The sequence below is a fragment of the Solanum stenotomum genome, chromosome 12 (genome assembly GCF_019186545.1).
Source record: "Solanum stenotomum isolate F172 chromosome 12, ASM1918654v1, whole genome shotgun sequence".
NCBI classification, from domain to species: domain Eukaryota; kingdom Viridiplantae; phylum Streptophyta; class Magnoliopsida; order Solanales; family Solanaceae; genus Solanum; species Solanum stenotomum.
The window spans coordinates 20,937,604-20,962,141 of NC_064293.1; the positions used below are offsets into that span (position 1 = coordinate 20,937,604).

Consider the following 24,538-nt stretch of genomic DNA (forward strand, 5'->3'; position numbering starts at 1 on the left):
TGGGCTAGTTCAGGAGATAGCCATTCCTTTGTGGAAGTGGGAAGCAATTAATATGGATTTTATTACAGGATTACCTCGATCTCATCGCAGGTTTGACTCTATTTGGGTAATTGTTGATAGACTAACAAAATCAGCCCATTTCTTACCAGTCAAGGCTACTTTTTCGGCCGAAAACTATGCAGGGCTCTATATTAGAGAGATTGTTAGGCTACACGGTGTCCCAGTATCTATTATCTCTTATAGAGGAGCATAATTTACCGCCAATTTCTGGAAGTCCTTCCAGAAAGGATTAGGGACACAAGTTAATCTTAGTACCGCCTTTCACCCTCAGACAGATGGCCAGGCTGAGCGAACAATTTTGACACTCGAAGATATGTTACGGGCGTGCGCGCTAGACTTCAAGGGAAGTTGGGATGACCACTTGCCTCTTATTGAGTTTGCATACAATAATAGTTATCATTCTAGCATCGGGATGGCACCTTATGAGGCTTTGTATGGGAGAAAATGTAGATCCCCCATTGGATGGTTTGAGGTAGGTGAGTTAGAGTTGATTGGACCCGATTTAGTCCAGCAGACAGTGGAGAAAGTTAAACTCATTCGGGAGATGTTGCTAACAGCTCAAAGCCGACAAAAGTCATACTCAGATGTACGACGAAGGGACTTAGAGTTTTGTGTCGATGATTGGGTATTCTTAAAAGTCTCGCCTATGAAGGGTGTTATGCTATTTGGCAAAAAGGGAAAGCTTAGTCCAAGATTTATTGGGCCATACCAGATCCTTCGGAGGGTAGGACGTGTGGCATCTGAGTTAGAATTGCCTTCAGGGCTAAAATCTGTTCATCCAGTTTTTCATGTATCAATGTTACGGAAGTGTGTAGGAGACCCTTCTCGGGTTGTCCCAATTGAGGATGTTCAGATAACAGAGGAGTTGTCCTACGAAGAGACTCCAGTTGCTATATTAGATCGGCAGGTCCGTAAATTGAGGACCAAAGAGGTGGCTTCGGTTAAAGTATTGTGGAGGAATAAAAATAGAGAAGAGGTGACCTGGGAGCCTGAGGATGGCATGAGGTCCAAATATCCTCACTTATTTCATACCCCAGGGTGATGTCATATCAGTTTATATTAAGGAAGTAAGGTAAGATACCTATATATATATATATACTATTGCTTATTATTATTGTGGTTGTCGTTGTATGTTTGCTCGCACTGTAGGGGTGGAGCTATAACGCTTAGCTATTTATGTTGTGATGTCAGACGCCAAGGTTAGATATTTTGCATTTTCAGGTTCCTGGATAGTGACATTTACAAAGAATAAACTACCTAAATTCTAGCAAGTCCTAAGGACTGAACAGTGTGCCTCAGATTTTTCATTCGAGGACGAATGTTTCTAAGGGGGGAGGAATTTAACACCCCGACTTTTCAAAACGTCTAAATTAACTCGTATCTTCGTGGAAAGACAAGGAGGGTGAGTAATAAATTAAAAATGATGTGGTATGTCCTATTTTAAGTGTTCAAGTGTTGCATCTCAAGTTTTGAAGTTAGGTAAGTGGCAAAATAAAAGTTGGCGGAAGTTATCGTAAATTCCTTCTTAAAGATTTCTCTGAAATTTGGGTCAAATGTCTTGGAGGTTTTCCCCTAATCTATAAAGATTTATGGGGCCCACAAACTATCGAATCGAAGGTCTACAAGTCTAGTTTCCAACGCATCAAACCGTTCATTCATACGACTTCAGAATAGAGAGATATTCTCATTTTCGTGGGACTGCACAAGCAGGCACGTGAGGTGGGGCCCTAGGTCGGTGGAAAGTTGTATATATCTTCTTCTTCGAGTTTTTTCTTCATTTTAAGCTAAATATACAGAGAAAACATAGAAACCCATTTTTAGGATCAAGTAAAATATAGATTTTCTCGACGTAAGTCCTTGACGAAAGTTGTTCTACGCGTTGGGCTCATTATCGTGGTATAATTTGTTTTATCGATTGCGTAGCATATCACATTTTAATGTTGGGACAGCAGGGGTTTGAATATATTTGAAGGTTTTGAGGTGAATTATGAACCTAAGATCGAGGTAAGACCCTCCTTTCATTAACTTTAGCTTTTATAAGTAGCAAATAGCAATTTGCGACGGAAATACATATCTTTTATTGTATTGTCATGGTATCTTTTATTTTGTGTGTTGATTATGGTCCTACCTTGTTGTAGTATCGAGGGAGTTATGAGTTAAAGTCTTTAGGCCACGTGAATTTAGCGAAAAAAGTGTGTTAAGGCTATTCAATTCCTATGGCATGTTTCCTTAAAGCTTAGGAGCAATGTAATTGAGTTGTTATAGTTGTTATACTTATAGCTATTATTGTTGATTATTGGTTGCTCAAGTGCGTTTAATCCTCTCTTATCGGGATTCTTATTCAGTAGTAACATTCGCATGCTAGACACGACTTAGAGGCTATTTGTATAGGTTGCCTATAACTAAATTGCTCACTTTTAGCTGTTGGATTGTTATTATTGCCTTTGGGCTATTGTTGTTAGCTGTAGGAATGTGATCTATGCCTAGCAGGGTTATGTTCTGCCTACAGGGCTATATGGATGCCTAAAAGGGCTATGAGTTGCCTACGGGGCTATATTGATGCATAGAAGGGCTATGAGTTGCCTACAGGGATATATATTGATGCCTAAGAAGGTTATGTGCTTCCTACAGGGCCATGTTGTTGCCTAAGGGGGCTATGAGTTATCTATAAACTATGTTGATGCCTAAGAGGGCTATGTGACTTCCTGCGGGGCTAGGGGACTACCGATAGGGGCATACAGGTTGATTGGCACCTTCTGGGCTTATGGGTGCCTGAGTAGGTGGTCTTGTGTGCTGTTTGTACCTACCGAGCTTATGGGGGCTTGGTTAGGTTGTTGTTTTATTATTTTTGATAAATTTAGATTTAGAAGCAGGTCAGTACAATTATCTCATCCTTAATTTATTTATCAGATTATTCCAGTAAATCAGGATACCTCATCATAGTCTATTGCCTTTCTTACTCTGTACATTATTTTGTACTGACGCCCCATTGCCTTGGGGGCGCTGCATTCATGCATGCAGGTCCTGACAGACGATCGAGTAGACCTCCTTATCAGCAGGATTGACTTTTATCTGGTTGGTCAGCCCCTTTCCTCCGGAGCTACCAGAGTTGGAAGGATTGTTACCTTTTGTTGTATTTATTCTCATGGGTAGGCTGGAGCCCTGTCCCACAAATCTTTACTAGTCTTAGAGGCTTGCAGACTAGTGTGTGGGGTTTATAGCTACGTTATGGCCATGTTGGCCTATGTTGTTGGTTTGCTGAAGCTTGTGAGCTGTTTGATGTATTGTACTGATATTTACCTATTTTTAGTTTTGGTATAGATATCATGGTGGCCTCGACGGCCCAATCAGGACTTCTGTGCTAGTTGGATATTTCTTTATATGAACTCTTGGGAGTAGCTGGTTCTTTTGTAGATCTGTTGACAGGGGACTTGCCGGCCGAGGGCTTATTTTTAAGCCGAGATATACTTGTTTGTTTTCTTAATTAGTAGCAAATGGTTCAGCAGGGTCGGCTCGGGCCTGAGTTTTGGTTTTAGGAGTCAGTTGTGCCCCTTGAGTTTGGGGTGTGACAATATCAATCCTACCAAGTTGATGGAAACACAACTTGGTAACTATTTTTACCTGTTTACTATGTCTAGCTAAAACCCCAATTCTTGGGGTGTGATTATGTGATTATGGGTTGATTTAACTACTAGGTATTGTTAATTAATAGTTTATTTGATGTTTAAAAGTGATTTCATTCAGTATTTTTTGTTGAATTTAATGGGTTGTAGTTGCAAATTCAATCTTAACTTTGTGTTTTTGACTTGCTCGAGAGAGAGGTTTTAAAACCAAAATTATTGAATCGATGGTCTGTGGGTATTGTGTTGTCATGGGTTCAGCTCGAGTGAGTGAACCCTAAACCCTTTTCCACACATTCTGCTCAAAATAGTGAATGGACTAAAGTGAAGGCTATGTTTCATTGCTGCTTTTTGGTGTTCGAGAGAAACCAATTTGATTCGGGGTAAACTGTTCGAGAGAGAATTTACCCCACTAATGTCTAGCTTATTCACTGATTTGCAGTTGTTTACTATTAATTGAAATTATCTGGTTGTTTACCTTAGCCCATAATCCAATCACATCCCAAGAATGTCGTCTCCATATTCGTATTTTCGTGTTATTTGTTGTTTTAGTTGATAACTGAATACAAAACCCCCTTGATGTTTGTTGTGTCACCCCAAACTTGAATTATGTTTTTCTTCGTAAACGTTTTAGCTATGATTGAATTTGAGCATATTTATGTTTTTCTATTGATTCTTGAGTACGAACCGCTCCCTTGGGACTCGACCCCCACTCACTAGTTGGGTTATATTTCTGTTGAACAATCGTTGATGCTTAGTATTGGATGAAGTATCTTCGATAACGTTCTCATTAAAGGCATTCTGGCGTGATCACTAAAATGATGCCCACAGAGGGGACTTACAACCTACGTGGCTCATAGTTCTGGGACTATATGGGTGATTAACCCTAGTCCAACTCGTTATTATGCTACTCCCAATAGATTAAATGATTAACACATTATAATTGAACTACTGAAATATACTAGATAGCTCAAAATACTGACATGCAAACTGAGAATGCACAATTATATACTAATAATGACACATTCAAAACTGAGGCATGTATATCTGAAATACTGAAATATCTGACCTAACATGTGTATTTCAAGAACTAAAGAACTGCCAAGCTAGGGTTCTGAAATTCATGCAAGAAACCAAGTAATAACATGATAATTTGATTTGGAACATATAAATAATTAATTCATGATAATCTGTTGAGGTTCTAGAAACCCTAGGTCTAATTGATAGTAGGGAATCAAGAATCTGACTGAAATATTGGGACCAAATGAGCGAAAGGAACCCACTAGTGAAATCCCACATACCTAGTGACGAAATCCATGGAGAATTCTTTCTATTTCGGGCTGGAACTAATGGAATTTGTTGCGTTCTTGAACTAGGGTTCTTGACCTCTTTTCTCCTCTTACTCTCTAATTTTCTAAGTTTGATTAATGATTTGACTCAGGTAAGTTCTAGTTATGTTTCTAGGCTTAAACTGACTAGAACCTCATAATGTAGGGTCTAAACGACGTAGTTTAGAGATCAAACAAATAAGGAAAAGACCAAAAGACCCGCGACTTAACTACTGTCGGAGTGAATGACGAACCGTCGATTGACTGACAGTCTATGCTGGTCATCCATCGATCAATACTGGAGGCTGAATTTTGGGGGTCTGACCTACGACCCTGGACAACGGACCGTGGTCTGACCTACGGTCCGTAGATCCTGGCATGGGTCTACCCTTAGCCAAATTTTTAGGTTGAGTTTTGGGGAAGGTTTTAGGTGTGAACCACAGACCACCAGCACGGGCTGTGGGTCACCCTACGATCCGTGGGTGGTGACCGTGTATCGCACCTGCAATGTCTGGAAATCTGTTTTGAGGTCCGTTTTCAGATACGGGGTGTTACACGATGTATACTTCGGACTCCACATTTAGCTTATGTGGTTTTATGTAGGTAATTAGTAGCTACCACGGTTCAGTCAGATCCTATTGCATTGACCACGCTATCAGTTACAGTCAGACTTCAACATAAGTATGTTATAAACTTGTTCATTGCATTCAGTTATATAGTTCATGTTCAGTATTCTCAGTATAGTATCATGCTTATCTCATATCATGGCTCAGTTATATTCTTTGGTCCATTAAGTTGTTTTATTCAGCTTTATTCTATCCTGCATGCTCAATATCTTTCAAGTATTGATCCACACTAAGTGTTACATCTTCTCGATCTCCAGTTCAGCAACATCAGTGGTGAGTCCTCATTCTTCGAGGATGAATGACATGTTATTTTTCCATTTTTAGTCTTTTAGTTTCAATATTTGTTAGATCTAGCTGGAGCATGTTCCAGCATTTCTAGTCAGCTAGATGTTTTCATTTCAGACATAGTTAGATTCAATTTTAGCTTTAGAGTTTGATATTTCAGTTGTCATTAAACTCACAGATTATATACTCTGTCTTAGAAAGGGTATTGCCCATCATTTCAGTTTATCTTATGATTAGCTTCCGCACAGTGTTTATTGATTCAGTTTACTTCAAGTATGCTTATGATATACCAGCAGTGCATCTTGGGGTCACTTGTGATCCTAGGTCCCATGTCTGCGTCTCGGGAGTAGCTCGGGGCCTGACAATNTATATATATATATATATATATATATATATATATATATATATATGTAAGTGTTGACACCTCCTAACATAAGGCCAGGATGGTTTAGTGTGTTGGTTAAGATGTTCCAAAAGTTCCTTAAGGTCAATCATTGGCACTCCTTGAAAATCTTGGCTCCGCCACTGGTGGAAAGTATTTGTTTGTTCTTTCTTCTTTCTTAACCCTCCGCCTCTTTTATTTAGGATTGATAGTGGTTCCATCAATGGCAAGGGAGGAAGAACGTGATGCCCTTCTTATTCAAGCGATCAAAGAATCAATCTTCCACCCACTCTTTAACAGAGAGCATCAATGCGGCAATGTCATCGTCAGTTCTGTAAGAGGAATCGTTGTTGAAGGAGACGGAAGAAGCAGATCCTTAAAGATTTTTATAGGTATGAAAGGCGGTGTAAGAAAGAAATTAGAGTGAAACGGGAGCGTTCACTGTTCATTAAGGAGAAATAGATTTTACTTTTCTTTTCTTGTTCTTAGAAGAAAAGCACCACCTCTTAAAAATATCTATTTGTTTAATTTTTATAGCTATTTTTTTAAAAGTGTGGCAGAGGTTTTAACCGCTGCAAATTTAATAAAATATGCGAAGGGTATATAAACCCCCTTAATTCCCTGCAAGTTTAATAAAATTAGCGGAAGGTAAAGACATCCCCTCAATTCGATAGAATTTGCGGATGTTGATTGTAACCTCGAAATTAAACCTCCACAATCAGGTGTTTTTTGTAGTGTTCTATTCTAGAATCTTTTTAGATTAGAGTTGTTGTATACAAAAGTAGTACCATCCACTCCTTCACATTCTTTGCTAGTCCCACCAAGTTGGAATGCCTTAAACAGATGTATGGTAATAGGCAAAACACGAAGGTTTTTTCCATCCTTTTAGGGGGAGATGTCAACCAACTCTTCTTTTTACGAACACAAACCTTAGGTTACTTTAATTAATGGAAGCTACATATTTATGTTTTTAGCCGCTTCATTTGGATACAATCTTAAAATTATGACTTGTACATCATCTAGAAATATTCATGCATGTTTATAAGAAATAAAAAAAATATTAGAAAGGTATCCTCTTGAATGTAACTTGTAACTTCATCAAATGATATTTCCGCATTAAAAAGTGACTAAAGAAATTACTTTATCCAGTTTCAAACAAACATGGAATAGAAAACATTACGACTAGCTGGTCCTAAGGAAATAATTGCACTTGTTGGAAAAGGTAACAAATATTTCATGAAATTTGAGATATTAGTAGAACAATTGCTGCAATCGTTATGGTCTGGCACTATAACTAGTTTCTCCAAATTTATTACATGCTCAAGTAAGAACTTCAAGAATTGATGAAGCTCTGTTGCGTTAGATGTATATGTATGATTACATAATGGCATAACCTTGACATTCTTCAAATTGTGTAAGGAAACTTTAAATATGTTTTCTTCAATGGAGAGGTACGTTTTGTCTTTCGACAAATCAATATCTTCGTCTTCATAAAAGGGGTGATAATATAGATACCAAAGAACGACAAATAAGGTTAGTCGTTGAAGCTATAGGGAATCAATATACATTTGACATAAAGATATCCTGAAGTAAGAACGGAATAGAAAACATACCATCCTCTCAGGAAATATCGTCAAATTTTCCAAATTAGGAGTTGACCTTAAGTGGTTGTCTAGTAGGGGGAACGAAAGTTCTGAAATACAGGAACTTATAGTCAACCATCTGCATTCCAACAATGGTATGGAGACGTCTTCCTCTTCTAACATCAAAATGGAAATCACCTAAACAGAAGAATGATTCAACATATAAAACAAGAGATCTATTCACAATCAACATAAAAAGACTGGAAACATTTGGGAGTGATAACTAACCTTGATAAATCAGGATGAGAGTATTAGCTCATTAGCACAATGAGCGCTTACCAAAAGATTTTTCACTATGCTCTCATCCATTTCATCAAATTCATCACAGTAGAGATCAAGATTGGCATGGTTCTAAGATGAAAAGTCCATCAGCTTAATTCTCATATCATTAAAAGCCCCAGAAATCATTAAATGTTCAACATATGGAGGAACAATTTCAAAGCAACATGGATCACCTTCTAATGTATACCAATCCCTGTAAGGATGACCGTGATGGACCAATTCTAGTCGCCTACATTTTGGAGAAGTCATGTGCAAATGATTAAAACCACAAAATTCACGTAGCCTCAAAGATTCCAATTGAGGACAATTTGACATTACTTGCTTAATGTGTTCATCCTGGAGAAACAAATCTTACAGCGTCAAACTCTTCAAAGATGTCCAATTTAGTACACAATCTTCTAATATTCTGCATTTCTCACAGTTGAGTTTTAGAATGGATGAACTACTACAGAGAACTTCATGTAAGCTATAGGGTTGGTCATGCTCCGTCGGATAAATAGTATACCGTATATTCAAGTGTAAATCCTCTACTTTCTTATTCACAGCAAACTCAAGCCACTTGTGAATTACCGAAGAATAAGACAGACCATCATCATATCTGAACACAAAGGTTAGACTAAACTTTTTAATGGTAGATCAGCTAAGGAGAGGTAGTACATTATCCGTTAAGGAAATGAGTTTGTGCACTAGCGAGCTATCTGAATGACAATACTCCTCGTTGTAATAAACAATGTTGTTGATACAAGTCCACAAGTATTGCCAATATTTATAAAGAATAGTTGTTCTGAGCATCTGTTATGGGCAATAAAGAAAGAATTTCGACAATAAGAGCATGAGGTAGCTTACTAATCCTATCAATTTCTTCACATTCTGTCTCAATCTTCGCTTTTTTCTGAGTTGAGTATTCAATAAGCTGACTTTTAGAGTTGCCAGGGAATTGGTCTTTGTTGCTCATGTTGTTCAAACTATATTACTATTGCTACTTGAAATCATAATGCCAGTGAACAACTCAACCATAAAAAAAAATACACTAGAATTTGTTTGTGAAGAATAAGAAGAATTTCTGAAAATCTGTTGTTGAAAAATAACTAGAAAGCCATATATTTATAGACAACAAAGAATGCATAAACACGTGCTTATTATGCCTTATCAAAAAGGTCATAACCCCTTGGAAAAGTCACAGTCCTTTGGAATAGTCACAACCTTTCAAATGAGTCACCAGTAAAGTGTCATTCTTCAAAAAAAAATCACAACTATTCATAAAAGTTGAAATTTTTCATTTACACATTTTAAAACCCAGCAAGTCATGTTGCACTTCTCTTTTGTTGAGAAACAACACAGGGCTAAGATGGGGTGGAAATTATCAGACATCAATATTGAGAATAAATTTACTTGTAACTATAATTTCTATAGACAATTTCTGTTTCTCTTTTAATGTGATAATATATGATATTTATTAATATATTTTTAAAAAAAAATAGGGGTCGGGAAAGAGAAAAATGAAGGAGGAGATTACAATTAATGTGAGGAATTGAATGATCTCACCAAAAAAAGTGAAAATTTAGTTGTCAATGCTACTAAGATTATCCTATGTAGTATATAATTACAATTTGAGGCGATTATAAACCATAAAACAGGGCAATAAGGCATTTAAACATTCAGTTCACAAGTCTTGTATTTTAGTAAACAAAATTATTCATCAAAATTCAAACACAAAACTTAAGAAATGAATTTAGGATAAAGGAGACATACACAATGTAGACTTTGGTTTCCCTTTTAAAATCTTGATTCTTTTTTTATTGTTGTTGTTGTTGTTTGTATGTTTTCATTAAAGGGTTAATGCCACACTACTTATATAGTGGCCATGGTGTTAACCATTTAATTTTTTCTATTTTTGGTAGGACTTTTTTGTTCATAGAGAATATATATATATAAATAAATTATTCAATGAGATCTAAGCATTCAAGATAATTATATCATTAATGGTTATTGGTTGATGATTTTTCCTAAATAGGTTGTTGATGTCATTGTAAAATCATCATTGACGTAATAATTTACTTCTTAAATATTTGAAAAAGGTATACACCCTCGTTTCAATTTGTCACACCTACTTTCCTTTTAAATCCATTTAAAATATAATTATTATTTTTATTTTTATATATTTGAAAACTAGATATGTCAGATACATGCATCTGATGGCCAAAACTTGACACGATGATAATTTTGAAAACTCATGAAAATGGACATATTAGGCCCTAAACATATAAAAAATTTATTGTTTACCCCATTAAATTCGGTAATGTTGACATTAAAAATTATGGGATAATATTACATTTAATAAATTTTACCAATAAAATATAGTAGAAAAATACATTCAACTTTTTCCTATTTTTAAAGTGGTCAAAAGAAGTTATAAACTAATTCTATAAATGACATGTGTCACTATTAAATGGTTACCTCAGGGTTCAATTTCCAAAGTCCTTGTTAAACCACGCGGTCAGGCTATTCTTAGAACAATCATGTGTCACTTTCCGAGGGCTATTTTGTTATTTTACTAAACCCATGGAAATGAAATACCTCTTCATGTGTTTTCTACCTTCCGACCTAGAAATATTCTCCTTTATAAGCTCGCAAATGGTCTAATGGTTTCTCTGCATTGAAACTTTCATTGAGTTTTTCTTTTTCCATTTTATAATTTTTTAGTTTGAAATTCAATAGCTTTCTCGGTTTTAGATTTTGCTAACATGGAGAAAGCTAAAGAAAACACAGGAACTTCAAATGTAGAGAATGAAAATCTGGAATTGAATTAAGGGCTTTCATTGAATGGTAATTTTGATGTTCACTCGAAAAAAATGAATCTTTTTTTTGTCAATAACTAATGAAAAATATTTTTTGATGTTTTCAGGTGGATCGCATGGAAGTGTTGCTTCTAGTGTAGCTGAGATTGAAACCCAACAACCACCTACTCAAGGTATCAAAAATTTGCGAATTGATTTATGTAGCAAGTCGATTTGAATTTGTATCAAAATTAAAGTAGGAAACAATTTTTTTCCTTTAGTTCTCGATGTGAAATCATCTTTCGTTGAACATAAATTACTTGTGTATTCAGGGTATTATATTGCTAATGGGAAGATCAAAAACATCATGCTCAACCATATGACTTTTGTTTTCACGAGAGGTGAAGGACAAATGGAAAGACAACTGAAGGTCTGTTATACCCATGTAACAAGAAAGATGAAGTGGAGATAGTTTGTCTTTGTCATGGTGATTTTCTAAATGCAGTTAAATTTGTCGAGCACGCTGGTGGAGGTTATGTAGAAAACCCTTTAAACCATATATTTATTGAAGGAGAACAGATTAAGCAGGATTGCTATTGATGTTATTTGATATTTCCTTTTGTTTTTGTACAGAATAAATTCAATGGCTATTGCCCAAAAAGGCATTAGCTTTTGTATCGTTGTTATTTCATCATTCCTTTTGTTGTTGTACTGACTAAAGTTCCTCCCGTCAATGTTATATTAAGGTTATTTTCCAATGATTTGGCTTATTTTTTTCTATGTGATGCATATTTTTTAAGCGTAATTAATTAGAAGCAAGTGATAGTTTCTATTCTACATAAATATTGATCCCTTATTCTTTTTTAAAAAAATATTCAATCTCAAGCCACTAAACTAAATTAACCTATTTTTAAAAACTATTACGCTTGTTCCTCCACATGAGAGAGGAAAAGAGAGTTACATGCGAGTGAATATCACCGGGCTAATATCATCTATCTTAACTCGTCTAAATTTTGTAAAATATGTTAGTTTTAATTATTTCTATTCGATTATGCGTAGTTTGTTCCTCTCTTGTAAAATTTTTAAATATTAATGTGTTTATTAGGGTTTGGGGTTTAACTTTTTATAGGATTTAATTTCTATGTTATTTTTCCACTAAAAACTTTTAGTGCTTGCTAAATATAACTTTTTTTCTTTAAGTATTAGGATTTGCTATCAACTGCTAGCTTTAAGGTTTTCTAAGTCTATTTCCCGAGTTAGAATATCTATTTCTTGCTAAATCTGACAATAATGTGTTAATATATGTGTTATCCCTCTTTGATTATGTGTATTCTATGAGGAATAATAGGTCAAACAAAGGTAAAACTTACTTTTGATAAATGTTAATCCTTTCCTTCTGACTTCTTCCTTATGGATAGAAGGGGGGAAGCAGGGGCGGACCTATCCTTGTCCAAGGGGTATCGACACCCTTTCGCTAGAAAATTACACTATGTATAGGTCAAATTTTGATTTAATAAATATATATGTACAAGTGTTGACGCCTCCTAACATAAGGCCATTGGTAGTTAATGAGATCACTGGTGTTCTTGTAAGGTTAGGGAAATCCTCATCACTTTGAGCTAGTTTTTAGTGTGTGACTTAGATCCAAAGGCTATAATTTTGCCTAGTATCAGATGAGGATCCATTTCACCAGGCCCAATATTAGGCTTCCAAATTTAAATTGTCCATGCACCAGTTGTCCAGTCCTAGGTGTGAAGTGGGGTTTTAAAGAATTAAAAAGTCTCACATCGATGATTAATGAGATAAATGATCTCCTTAAAAGGCTTGATTAATAATCCTCCCTTTGAGCTATCTTTTAGGGTATGAGTTAGTCTGGAAGCCTAAATGTACATGCAAATATTATATTGATTCTTAGTGTGAAAATTAAGAGTGTGATAGTGCAGATGAAGTTCTAGATCTTCAAAATGATATCAGTTGTCGTCAATAGACACACTAGTCACACTTGTTTGATGATAGGGACCATTAGAGGGGAGGAAATGTCAACAATAATATTATTTCCACCAGTGGTGATAGTTAATGTCACACCCCGAGCTACCCCCGAGATGCGAACACGGGACCTAGGATCAAAAGTTACCCCAAGCTAACCCTGCTGGAATAACATGAGCATACTAAGAATAATAATAACTGATGCGGAAGCTAATCATAAGTAAATCTGAAATGAAGGGGAAATACCTATATACTAAATTGAATATATCAAATTTGGGAGTTTTAATACAAAAGAAATATCAAACTCAAATACTAAGCTGAATCTAACTCTATCTAAAAATAGCGTCGAACTGACTAGAGGTGTTGGGACATGCCCCAGCTAAGTCTAACAAAACTGAAACTAGAAGACTGAAATACTAGAAAGATAACATGACTATTGTCTCGAAGAATGAGGACTCACCACTGATGCAGTTGAACTGGAGATCGGGAACCGATCTATACATGATCTGGATGTTGGGAACCTAGAACTACATTACGAGAAGATGTAGCGCAGAGTATGCGTCAGTACTTGAAAGGTACTGATAATGCAGGATAGAGTAAAGCTGAAATAAACATATAATTGAACAAGCGATAAAGCAAGAGTATAATCTGAACATGATATAGATACTAAATACTGAGCTAACTGAATGCAATGACCAAATTTATAACATACTAAGACTAAATACTGACTGTACTAAAATGTGGTCAATGCAATAGAGTCTAAGTGAGTTGTGGGAGCTACTAATAACCGATAATAAAACCACATAAGCTGAATGTGTAGTCTGATGTATACGCCCCATCAAGAGAACCCAATAAACCCGGCCAAAGGTATAGAGGTATGCTGGCGTGATCACAAAAATGATGCCCACAGAGGGGACTTACAACCTACGTTGCTCATAATTCTGGGACTATCTGGATGACTGACCCTAGTCCAACTTGGTATTATGCTACTCCCAATAGATTAAATGATTAACACATTATAACTGAATTACTGAAATATACTGGATAGCTCAAACCACTGGCATGCAAACTGAGAATGCACATTTATATACTTATAACGACACATTCAAAACTGAAGCATATATATCTTAAATACTGAAATATCTAACCTAGCATGTGTAATTCAAGAACTAAAGAACTACCAAGCTAGGGTTCTGAAATTCATGCAAGAAACCAATTTGTCATTAGATTTATACTTGTCCCCAAATCACATAGGGCCTTGGCAAATTGGAGCATACCGATAGTGCAATGAATTGTGAAGGCTTTGGGATATTCTTTCATTTTAATCATCTCATTAGTCATAATGGCACTACAACTATGAGATAATTCAATTGTTTCGAAGTCCAAGCTTCTTTTCTCTGTGACAAACTCCTTCACAAATTTGGCATAACCCGACATCTCCAACAATGCTTCCAGAGTGGGAGATTAATCGATAATGTCTTGAACACTGATAACAACTTCTTGAACTTCTCATCCTCATTTTTCTTCTTGAGATGTTGGGGAAATGGAGGAGTAATTTTGGGGAGAGGTTGCACCAATTTTTAGATTGAGGTGCTTTTTCCTGCATCTTTTTATAACTCTTTGACAAAGCTTTGTTTGATGGGTATTTCTTCTTCCTCAATACCTTTGTCTTCTTCATGAGCTTGTGCTTCATCATTACCCAACATATTACCTACCACTACATTTCCACTTTGAGTAACCACAACCATATCTCTGTTACCATCCTCCACAAAAGTTGTTATGTGTATTGTTTTGCCTTCCCCCATTACCTTTGGTTCCAATTGTGCTGAAAGTTGACTCAACTGACCTTCAAGTAGCTTGATTGCATCAGCGTGAGAGTTCACTCTATTGTTTAATGACAAGATATCAGCTTTCATCCCTTTTAGCAAATCATCCGAGTCCTCAACTTTGTCAAGGTTGTGAGACAACATATCATTCACTCGAAGACTAGTTGCACTCCCCTTTGACTTTGGGCTCTCACTGGATTGTGTGTGATCCTCTTCATGATCATCTTATCTTTTCCAAGGATCACTTTGCTCAGACCATTCTTGATAGTCTCTTCTCCTCTCTTCTTCTTTATGAGATTTCCAACCTTGATTCCCGCCCCGCTGCAGGTAGCGTGGGTGGAAACCCTCCTCAAATCTGTGAAAGTTCCAACCTTGATTCTCCTCCAGCTTTGAATAGCCCAAGGAAGAACTGTCCTCAACTATAAACACTCCCCTTGCTCCTTTTGGTTTGTCCATATTTTCTAACACTTGTGTTTGTAGCAGCTCCATTTGGGATAACATATTATTGTTGTTCTTAAGCCTTTCTCTTTCTTTATCAAGTTGTTCTTGAGTCGTCCTAAGCAAAAATGTGAAACTGGATCTTCTTGAGTGTACCATGCATGATTTATTTTCATCATGTCATCAAGAAGAATGGAAGTCACCTCAAATGATTGCAACATTATTCCACCTGAAACCAATTGATCAGCTACTCCTTTATTTACCGAATGAAGACTTCAATAGAAGTACCGTAGCAACACATTGTTTGGAAGTTTGTGAGTTGGGCATTGAAGTAGTAGCTTCTAATAACCTCAGCCACATTTCGTGGATGGGTTCACCTTCCAATCGCTTGAATCCTTGAATGTGCCTCTAAGTTTCATCATCCTAGATGGGGAAAAACCTCACATTGAATGACGTGGTAAGCTCATTCAAAGATGTGATGGGCTTCTGCGGTAACTCAACCAGCCATTTGCTAGCTTCACCCGTCAGAGATAATGGGAATAACCTAACACTCAATGATTCTTCCGATACATTCTTGATTGATAACGAACCACAAACATCGATAAATTCTCATGTGGATCTTCATGAGTCAACCCTCTGTAGAGTCCCTTCATTTGAAGGAGATGGAGTTCTACTAGTAACATGGAATATAACATTCTCTTCGGTTGACGGTAGAAAGATTGCACCAATTCCACCTAATTCGATTGGGTTATGCACACTATTAAGATCTTCAATATCACCTTGGTGGCCCACTTCACTACCGTTAATCTCTGCCTCATTCATTTCTTTTTCTGTTCAACACAACCAACACAAAACACAAAACAAATCAAATTGATTCAACTACAGCCAACAAAATCACAAATTAAACTTTAGTAAGAGAATTCTAAACAACACCACTCCCCGACAACTGCTCCATTTTGATTAACGTATCAACTACACCTCATCCGATACTAGGTGTAGGCGATCGTTCAACAATATAAACACAACAACAAAGTTGGGTGATTAATAACGTTTCAAAGACACTTCATCTAATTCTAAGCATCAACGATCATAAATTAGTATATATCCCAACTAAATGAGTTGGGGTCGAATCCCACAGGGAACAATATGTATTTGACATTTAATCGAAAAGTACGAACATGTTCAAATAACTCATAGGAATAAAATTATCGAATAAAGACATCATTCAAATTAAGGGGTGACATGAATGTCAAATGGGGGCTTAGTTTTGATTATCAACTACAAACAACAGTCACAAACATTAAGAAATAACAATAATGAGACGGGTTCTTGGGATTGATTATAGACAATTATAGACATATGGGTAATTGCAACTATTAGTAAATAGCTAGATATTAGTGAGTAAGCTAGTCTATAGTGGATGAAACTTTCTCTCGAAAATCAACAAGCATGCAAAATAAGAGCAACCCACACCTTAGTCCATTCACTCTCTCGAGATGAATGTGTGGGATTGGGTTTCGGATGCACTCTCTCGAGCTGAACCCAGGTCAACCTAATACCCACAAACCATCAATCAATAATTTTAGTTTTAAAACCTCTCTCCCGAGCAAGCCAAAAACACAAACATAAAACTGCATTTGCAACTACAATTCTTAAATTAAACCATAATTAATGATTGAACTCACTTCTAAATAGCATTTAAACTAACAATTAGCAATACCCATAATCACATAATCACACCCCAAGAATTTGGGTTTTAGCTAGAAATTATATAAAGGTAAAAACAGTTACCAAATTGATTATCCATCAACTGGGTAAGTGTAATTTCGTCCTTACAATGCTCCAATTTAAAGAATCTCAAAGTCCCACTTCCAATTTCTCAAAAGTGAATACCTTCAATCCCTTAAAGCTAAGGAAAAAATAGAGAAAAATGTCTTTAGATGCTCAAAACATAAAAATAGATTGATCTAAAGAGTAATTGATCAGTGATACTAAACAAAATGTTCAAAAACGTATTTGTAGTCGCCAAAATTATGCCGTAGAGAGTTACTTGGAGAAGTAAGTCAGGCTCGCCGAACCACTCGGCAAGACTCCCTTTGGTAATTTTCATTACCCTTTCGCCTTCGTACTCATTATACTCAAGGTCTGTACTTTGGGCGATCTCTCTTGGCTTCAAGGAATCACTCAGTAATCGGTCGATTGTTCATTTTCATCGCCAACTTGGTTCTTTCCTTTAGGGGTTGGCACACTAGAACTTTAGCCGGTCTGATGAGCCACTTGGCGACACGCCGAGTGCTCTTGGCAATCCTCAGGCACACCCTTCTTCATTCCTTCAACTTGTTTTGTTCCTCTTTCCCTGTTAGTGTCCTATCTTTGTTCCTTAATCCATATATCGGAACACCAAGGATTTAATATCAGTTGTTGGAACAAATTAAGCATACGAGGACACTAAATCTATGTAAACAAAGCCCTAAATGAGTCCAAATCTTGGACCCATCAACACCCCCACCTTAAACTTTTTATTGTCCTCAAGTAAAACTCAAGTTCAGTAGTTTAAAATGGATGTCTCAAACAGTGCTACATAAGACTCAAACATGAATACAGACGGCAAGACTCAACTTACTTATGCAATGATCAATTGTGCACTCAAAGATTCAAATTGTGACTCACCATTATCAAAGATTCTCAAGTTCACAATACTTGCTTCAAATGCAAGTTCAAGCTCAACAAAGGTACTCAAATCCCCTCTCAACAAAGATGATTCCATATTCACACATGAATCCCACACTCACAAAGATGAACACATGCATGACTTCACCCGTAGGTTTGCCCTTAATTTCCAATCAACATTAGTTTCAGCTCACTCAAGATAAAAAATGTCTTTTCAAGGCTTGTAACGGGGCAGAGTGTGAAGGGATGTTCTTTTAGGCTCAGTGGATACTACCCTCATGAAATGTGGTCTGAACTTCACCTTTCTTCCTTTTCTTCAGCATTTTTACTCGTGCTTGAAAGTCACCCCATTATTCAACTTCAAATGAGCTTCCAGACACACCATTTGTTTTGCAACTTTCAAAACTTTATTTCACAACTTTTTCATTCTTTTTCTTTTTCTTTCTTCTTTACTTTATCTTTTTTTATATGGTGGGGTTCCATCTTTTTCAAGACCTTGGCTCAAAGGGGAATTTTTCACACTTCTTTATTTACCTTCTCTTTTTTCACCACACCCCCAAATTAGGCTTTTAGCCTAAGTTGGCTATTCAAACAAACCACACTTCATTAGAGTTATGGGTGAGTGGATACAAGAGGGGTCACATTTGTTCAAGTTTCTTCAAGAAAAGGATAAGGCTCAAAAGGGTTCAACCAAAGTTCACACATCTCACAAGGCTGGCCACAAAAGAGGTATATTGTCAAATTATTTCACTCTTCAAAATTTGTTGCGTAAGATCATTTCAAGTGCTTGCATCACTTAGTCAACCGGACCAATGGGGTAAATTATAGTGTCATCACACAAGGTTCAAAGTAAGCTCATCACACAAGGCATTGACACCAATATCAAACGAGACTCCACACTTTTGCTAGTGTGCAATGTTCATCACAAGAGACACATTCAACAATCAGCTAGTCACAACAAGATGCAAAAAGTTCACACATTGTCTATGGAACTTCATTTGGCCTCATCGTAGCCGCGTATTCATTTTTGTTTGATTAAGAGCACTATTCAAGTCATCGGTATTGATCATGACCGAAACTCAAATTTGAACAAGAACAGCCACAATCACACACAACAAAAATCAATTATGACGTACTCGGTTAGGTTGCCATCTAGGTCTCGGTCGGGGGCGACGTACTTCGATCCAATCAATCGATCGATCAAGAGGCTAATCTCTTTTGTTTAGGCCGGTAGCTAAAAGAAAGTCCTTCTTAGCGTCATTCGAAGAACGAACAAGAAAGGGGTTACTATTTAGGATAGATGGATGTGGCCCAATGGCTAAAGCTCTGCCAGCTTCTTGTAGACTGAACTCTCTCCCCTACCGATGTATTTTTACATCCCACAGCTTCGGCAGACCGCTTAGCCCCGTTCATCTTCGGCGCAAGAGCGCTCGATCAGTGGATACGATAACAAATAAGCCTTCTACATCGGGGCTAACCGTCATATTCTCAATCGGCTTTGCCTCGCTGCATACTTTCTTTTATAGGTCTAACCACCTCAACTCCCCGTTTCTGGCATGAATAATCAAGCAACCTTCTTCTTTAGAACAGACATTCCATTCTTTGCTTTCCCAGCACTGACCTCTCTGGTCGAATGTTAGAGTCGGCTCTTTCTTGTTTTTGGCTCAAGCAGTAGGTCCTGCTCATTGAACACTAACCTTCTTCTTTTTCTTTTCTAATCGTCGTAGACAGGGGAGGGGGAGTTGGCTGTAATTGAGACAATTCGGATGGACGATATGGATTTTTTCGAGATAGTTAACCACTTTTTTCACCACGTTGATGGTCATCTTACCTGTCTCCTACGCTACGCTCTCAACTGGATCAATCGCAGATGGGGTTAAAAACTATTTTCATTCATAACAAGGAGCCATAAGATCAATCATCCACAAGATTGAAATCAACAACACAATTTAAAGCACAAAAACCCCATATGTATACAAAATATAGTCACAAGACGTAGGTATGGAAATACTTCACTCCACCACAAATAGAAAGGCAGTTGTCCTCAAATGCAATAAACATAATCAACAGTCAATAAGAATGACAGAGAGAGAGAGGTAAAGAAAAAGTCATGTTTATACAGTCGCTCCATCAGTCAGGGCATCAATGCCCGAGGTCACACTCTGATCTTGGGCCTCAGTGTCCGGTGTAACATTAGCAACATTGGCTCCACTAGGGCCTGCCATGGACGTCTCTGTCAGCGATGTCAAAATGAATGACTATATAATTGTCTCCTCTAAATCCGGCAGGTCTCTATAAATTGTCATCTCCTGAGCATCCAGTTGCTCCTCATTTGTCTCCCTTCTAACTTGTCAGCTGCCATATTATCCATAGGCATATCGCCGGTGGTGGCTGGAACCATCTCATAACTGGTCGGGGTATCTTGATCCTCGACTGCCTCCAAGAGAGAGGTGAAGTCCGTAGACTTCAGATAGTCCATGTCCTTTTTCAAATCTGCAACCTCGACATTCAAAGATGTCACCTTTAAAGTAACCCCCTATCAACTCTCACAAGTCTCTACTCTAGCTTTGAGAGTCTCCATAGATGTTCTAAGGGGCGTCAACGCAGCTAAGATGGCTCGCTCAATCATCGAACGCACTTTGGCCTCTAGCCGGGTAGCCCGCACATTGACCGATTGGGCTAAGTGCCCCCATCTTTGGTACCATGGCATGAGTAATCCTAGTGGCTGGGAAGCAGTAGAAGAAACAGGAGTCTGGTAAGAAGTGGAAGTGGGTGTATATGAAGGCCTGGAGCCCGGAGTAGGCAAAAATGCCTCTACAGGTATAGAATCAATATCAACCTACAGGGAAACATCCACCGGAGCCGCTCTCTTCCTTTCTGTCGCATCCTGAGTGTACTCGACCTCTATGCGCCGAATATCTGTGGAAGATGTGGGAGTAACCTCTATGTCCCTCATCCCATCACGACGAACTCCAGCAGCTTGACATACCTCTATAATTAGGATGAAGGGATTTCTGGCGCTGTTTGGCCCTCATGGCCATCTCCTCTACAATAATGAGTCCCAAGTTGAGCCGTTTCTTTGCGATGATGGATCCTAGACAGGGAGCCTTTGGATGGTGGAGGATGGACTTATTCTATGAGGGCATGACTTAACTGTTGATGAACCCGAACCAATACTGAACGACAATATTAAAGTCTGTCTTCTCGATGGGAGCCCCTGCCTCAATCCACCTCTGGGTGGTGTCTGAAATTAGGGAAGGAAGTCAACCCTTTAAATCATCTAGGGGATGTGATGTAGCTAAGCCCTCATACGTATGCTCAAACCCAGTAGCTCTTTCAAGTATGACATTGATTTGATCGCCGCTGCACCCCACTTCTTTCCCCCGGACCATGACGGACTTCACCGATCTAAAGGCATTGGCCTTCTTATTCCCCTGAGGTACTAGATCACCGTATGCAGAGTAGAACTCACAGACCCAGGTGGGGATATATGGGCCTCGGGGTCTGGTGAAGATGTAGAATATGTGCCACCGGAGTGTGTCCCACACTAGAGGCTACCCATCCACCACTCTTTTTGTAGACAGCCTCTTCTCTTCAAGAATTGTCATCAATCCCTCAGCCTTTAGCCATTTACTAGACGGGGAGGATGCCCTTGAATTGGTGGGTTGGAACCACCGTCTATGTTGGGGCTGGCATGTAGGTAGTGACAGGAGGGGTAGACTCTGAGATACTAGATGAATCGTGACAAGACCATGCACAAACTTCTGCTTTCTGGTACTGTAGTGGTTGGTCGTCATCGGGTTCGGAGAGTGACACCTAAGAATCAATAGACTCCCCCCTCACTGCCAGAGTTGTGCTTCGGTATCTCATATACAGGCAATTTTCCCTTGCGCTATCCTCCCTTAGGAGGTGCTTGCTTTCCCTTTTTTGAAAAAGGAGCTGCTCACTCATTGATTACAATGCCCCGTGCTCGTTTGCGGGGCGGCATACCGCTGTTGTACAAGCTGGTCCTAGCCATATCTGCAATACATATCAGAGAGGTTAGACACAATTTTATAAGAATGTAGAAATAAGGTTGCAGAAACACTTACCGAACCGATCGACGAGCCGCCGAGTCAGTTGGGGGAGCCAGATCGGGCTCGCCGAACGGTCTAGCTTGAAAATTTCTCAGAGAAAATATAGGTCGGCGATATGCAGGGCCTTTCGGTGAATCACCGACACCATTTGGCCAGTTTAGACAACCCGCTGAAAGTTATAATATGCTTTGAGGGTTTGGGGCGCAGAAAGGGTGATCAAGGGAGACTTTTGGCAATTCAACGAGTGAACTCGGTGAGCTCAGGATTCTCGCCAAAAAGTACAGAACAAAGCTCAAGTAAAACATGCAATTAAAAGAGATCTAGGGGGACTTTGGTAAATTGTCGAGTGGTTTGGCGAGCTCGACCCAGCTTGCCTATCTTCCCAACGTGCCAATATTAAACCCTGCTTCCCGAAATCAAACCTTCAACTGTCGATAATAAAACCAAATAACACACCCATGCAATTAAGCTTAGACCGATACGACCCATGCCACCGGGCTACTTAGACTTCCCTTAGTTTTGCTAAAATAGGCCATTTGAGGACTTTAGCCCTTACGAATGACATCAAACGCTCCATCATTGGGCAAAACATGGCATTTAGCACAATTGTGGTTACTCAGACTTCACATGACAAGACCCAACAACAATTTAATACAACCCACAAATTTACGATCAACTTTAAAGCACAAAATTTAGGGAATCAACATTTTAGAAATTAAGGCACGATAGCGAAACTAAAATAGGCAAACTAGCATATCAATCATGATTTAAGAGAGGCCCAACACACATCAACACAATTTATATAAATGCATTTGAATTTAACCGCTATTCAAGTGTTTGATGTTCAGCAAAGCAACCTTTATGCCAAAATATGATTTTGTAATGCTAGGCCGCAAAGAATTCAAACTCTAAACACAAGATGAATGACCAAAAAGTGATAGAATCCAAGAATATTGAAAAACTAAAGTGCGGGTGTGATTGTATGAAGTTAAAAGTGAGGGAATATGTATGAGTTCTACTACAACACCCCATCCCACTACTTCTCATGTTGCTGCTTCCTCTCGACCCCTTATCACCCAAGCTTTGTTGTACAAGATGGGTCATCTGGCCCAATCTGCTAATATCCATGCCTCTTGGGTTGAGACTGTTGTGCCTTGGATAATTAAGCGGGTGATTGCTACCTCCTTGGCCCCAATTAGGGATGAGATGAGAGAGCATCGTTAGATGATTGATAGCCACTAACTTTCACTAGATGCTCTTGCTGTGAAGGTAGAGGCTTGTGTGCAAGGCCGAGATGATTCTGCTATTGTGACAACCTTGAAGACTTATGTTGCTAGTTTGAGAAGAGATGTGGACGAGCGGAAGTCCACATATGTGTTGATGTTGTTCGACATAGTTGAGATTCCCAAGGTCCCGAGTGTAGATGTCCTTCTCATTTAAGAGGTCCCTCCGGCTACTACACCCAAAAAATTTGATAGAGAGAGTGTTGTTGTTGAGTCTGAGGCTGAGACGGATGATGAGGATCTGCGTGTTCGAGAGGCAATCATGTTTGATAACTTAGCAGATTTGGAGGGTGCCATGATTGAGACTGTCGTGCAGGAATAACTCAGAGAGAAGTCGATGGTGGGCTCTAGTGGAGACAAGGATGCTATTGAGTTGGGCACTAATGCCCAAACTGATGGAGTCACAGATATGCAGACTTCACCCTAGGCATAGCATAGCAGGATAACCCTTTTGACTCCATTCCTGTTTTTAGATTATTTTGTTTTTATTATCTCTTTGCATTTGAGGACAACTACTAGATTAGTTCTATGGGGTGAGGTATTTCTATACCTACCTCTTTTGGGCTGTTTTTTGGATTTTGACTATTTGTGTTTTGTGAATGTTGGATCCTTTCTTGTAGTTTTATATATACATGGTTTTGATCTATTGTGATTGTCTTTTTTTTAATTTCAAATGGTTTTGAACAAATTTTAAAAATTGCCACCTCTTTAGTGTTGACAGTGATTGTTCTCTTGTAATTTCGAGTGTCGGTTATGGTTAATACCGATGACTTGAATAGTCCTCTCAATTGAACAAATTGAGAGTGCTTTTACAATGATGCAAATTGAATTCCATAGATCATACGTGAACTCCTAGCATCTCGTTGTGACTAGCCAGTAGTTGAGTCAATCTCTTGTGATAATCATTGCACTATTGATGAAAAGTGTAGAGTCTTATTTGATAATTGTGTCGAATGCCATATGTGGTGAGGTTGTTTTGAATATTGTGCTTTATGACGCCTAGAACTTGCCCCGTAGTTAAAATGGTTGATTGAACCAAGCGAGTGAAATGATCTTAGGAAAAAAGTTGTTATATGTGAACCAAAAATTTACATTATACCTCTTTGTGGCCACTTTGGGAGAAGAGTGAACCTAGCTTGGCCCCCTTTTGATCCTATACTTTTCTTTGCAAGAAACTTAAACAACTTTGACCTCTTTGTCCCATCACCTATAACCTTCCTGAAGTATTGGTTCGTTTTAATAGACAACTTAGGCCA

The 24,538-nt window shown here is 38.2% G+C and overlaps 1 protein-coding gene and 1 non-coding gene across 2 annotated transcripts in view; both read right to left on the reverse strand.

The window, feature by feature from the left end:
* The window catches only part of LOC125847223 (uncharacterized), a 923,078-nt gene that overhangs the window by 125,750 nt on the left and 772,790 nt on the right, over positions 1-24,538 (reverse strand). The window lies entirely within an intron of this gene.
* LOC125849633 (U6atac minor spliceosomal RNA) lies at positions 7,101-7,226 on the reverse strand. Its single transcript, XR_007444706.1, has one exon. It is a non-coding gene; the product is annotated as a U6atac minor spliceosomal RNA (small nuclear RNA).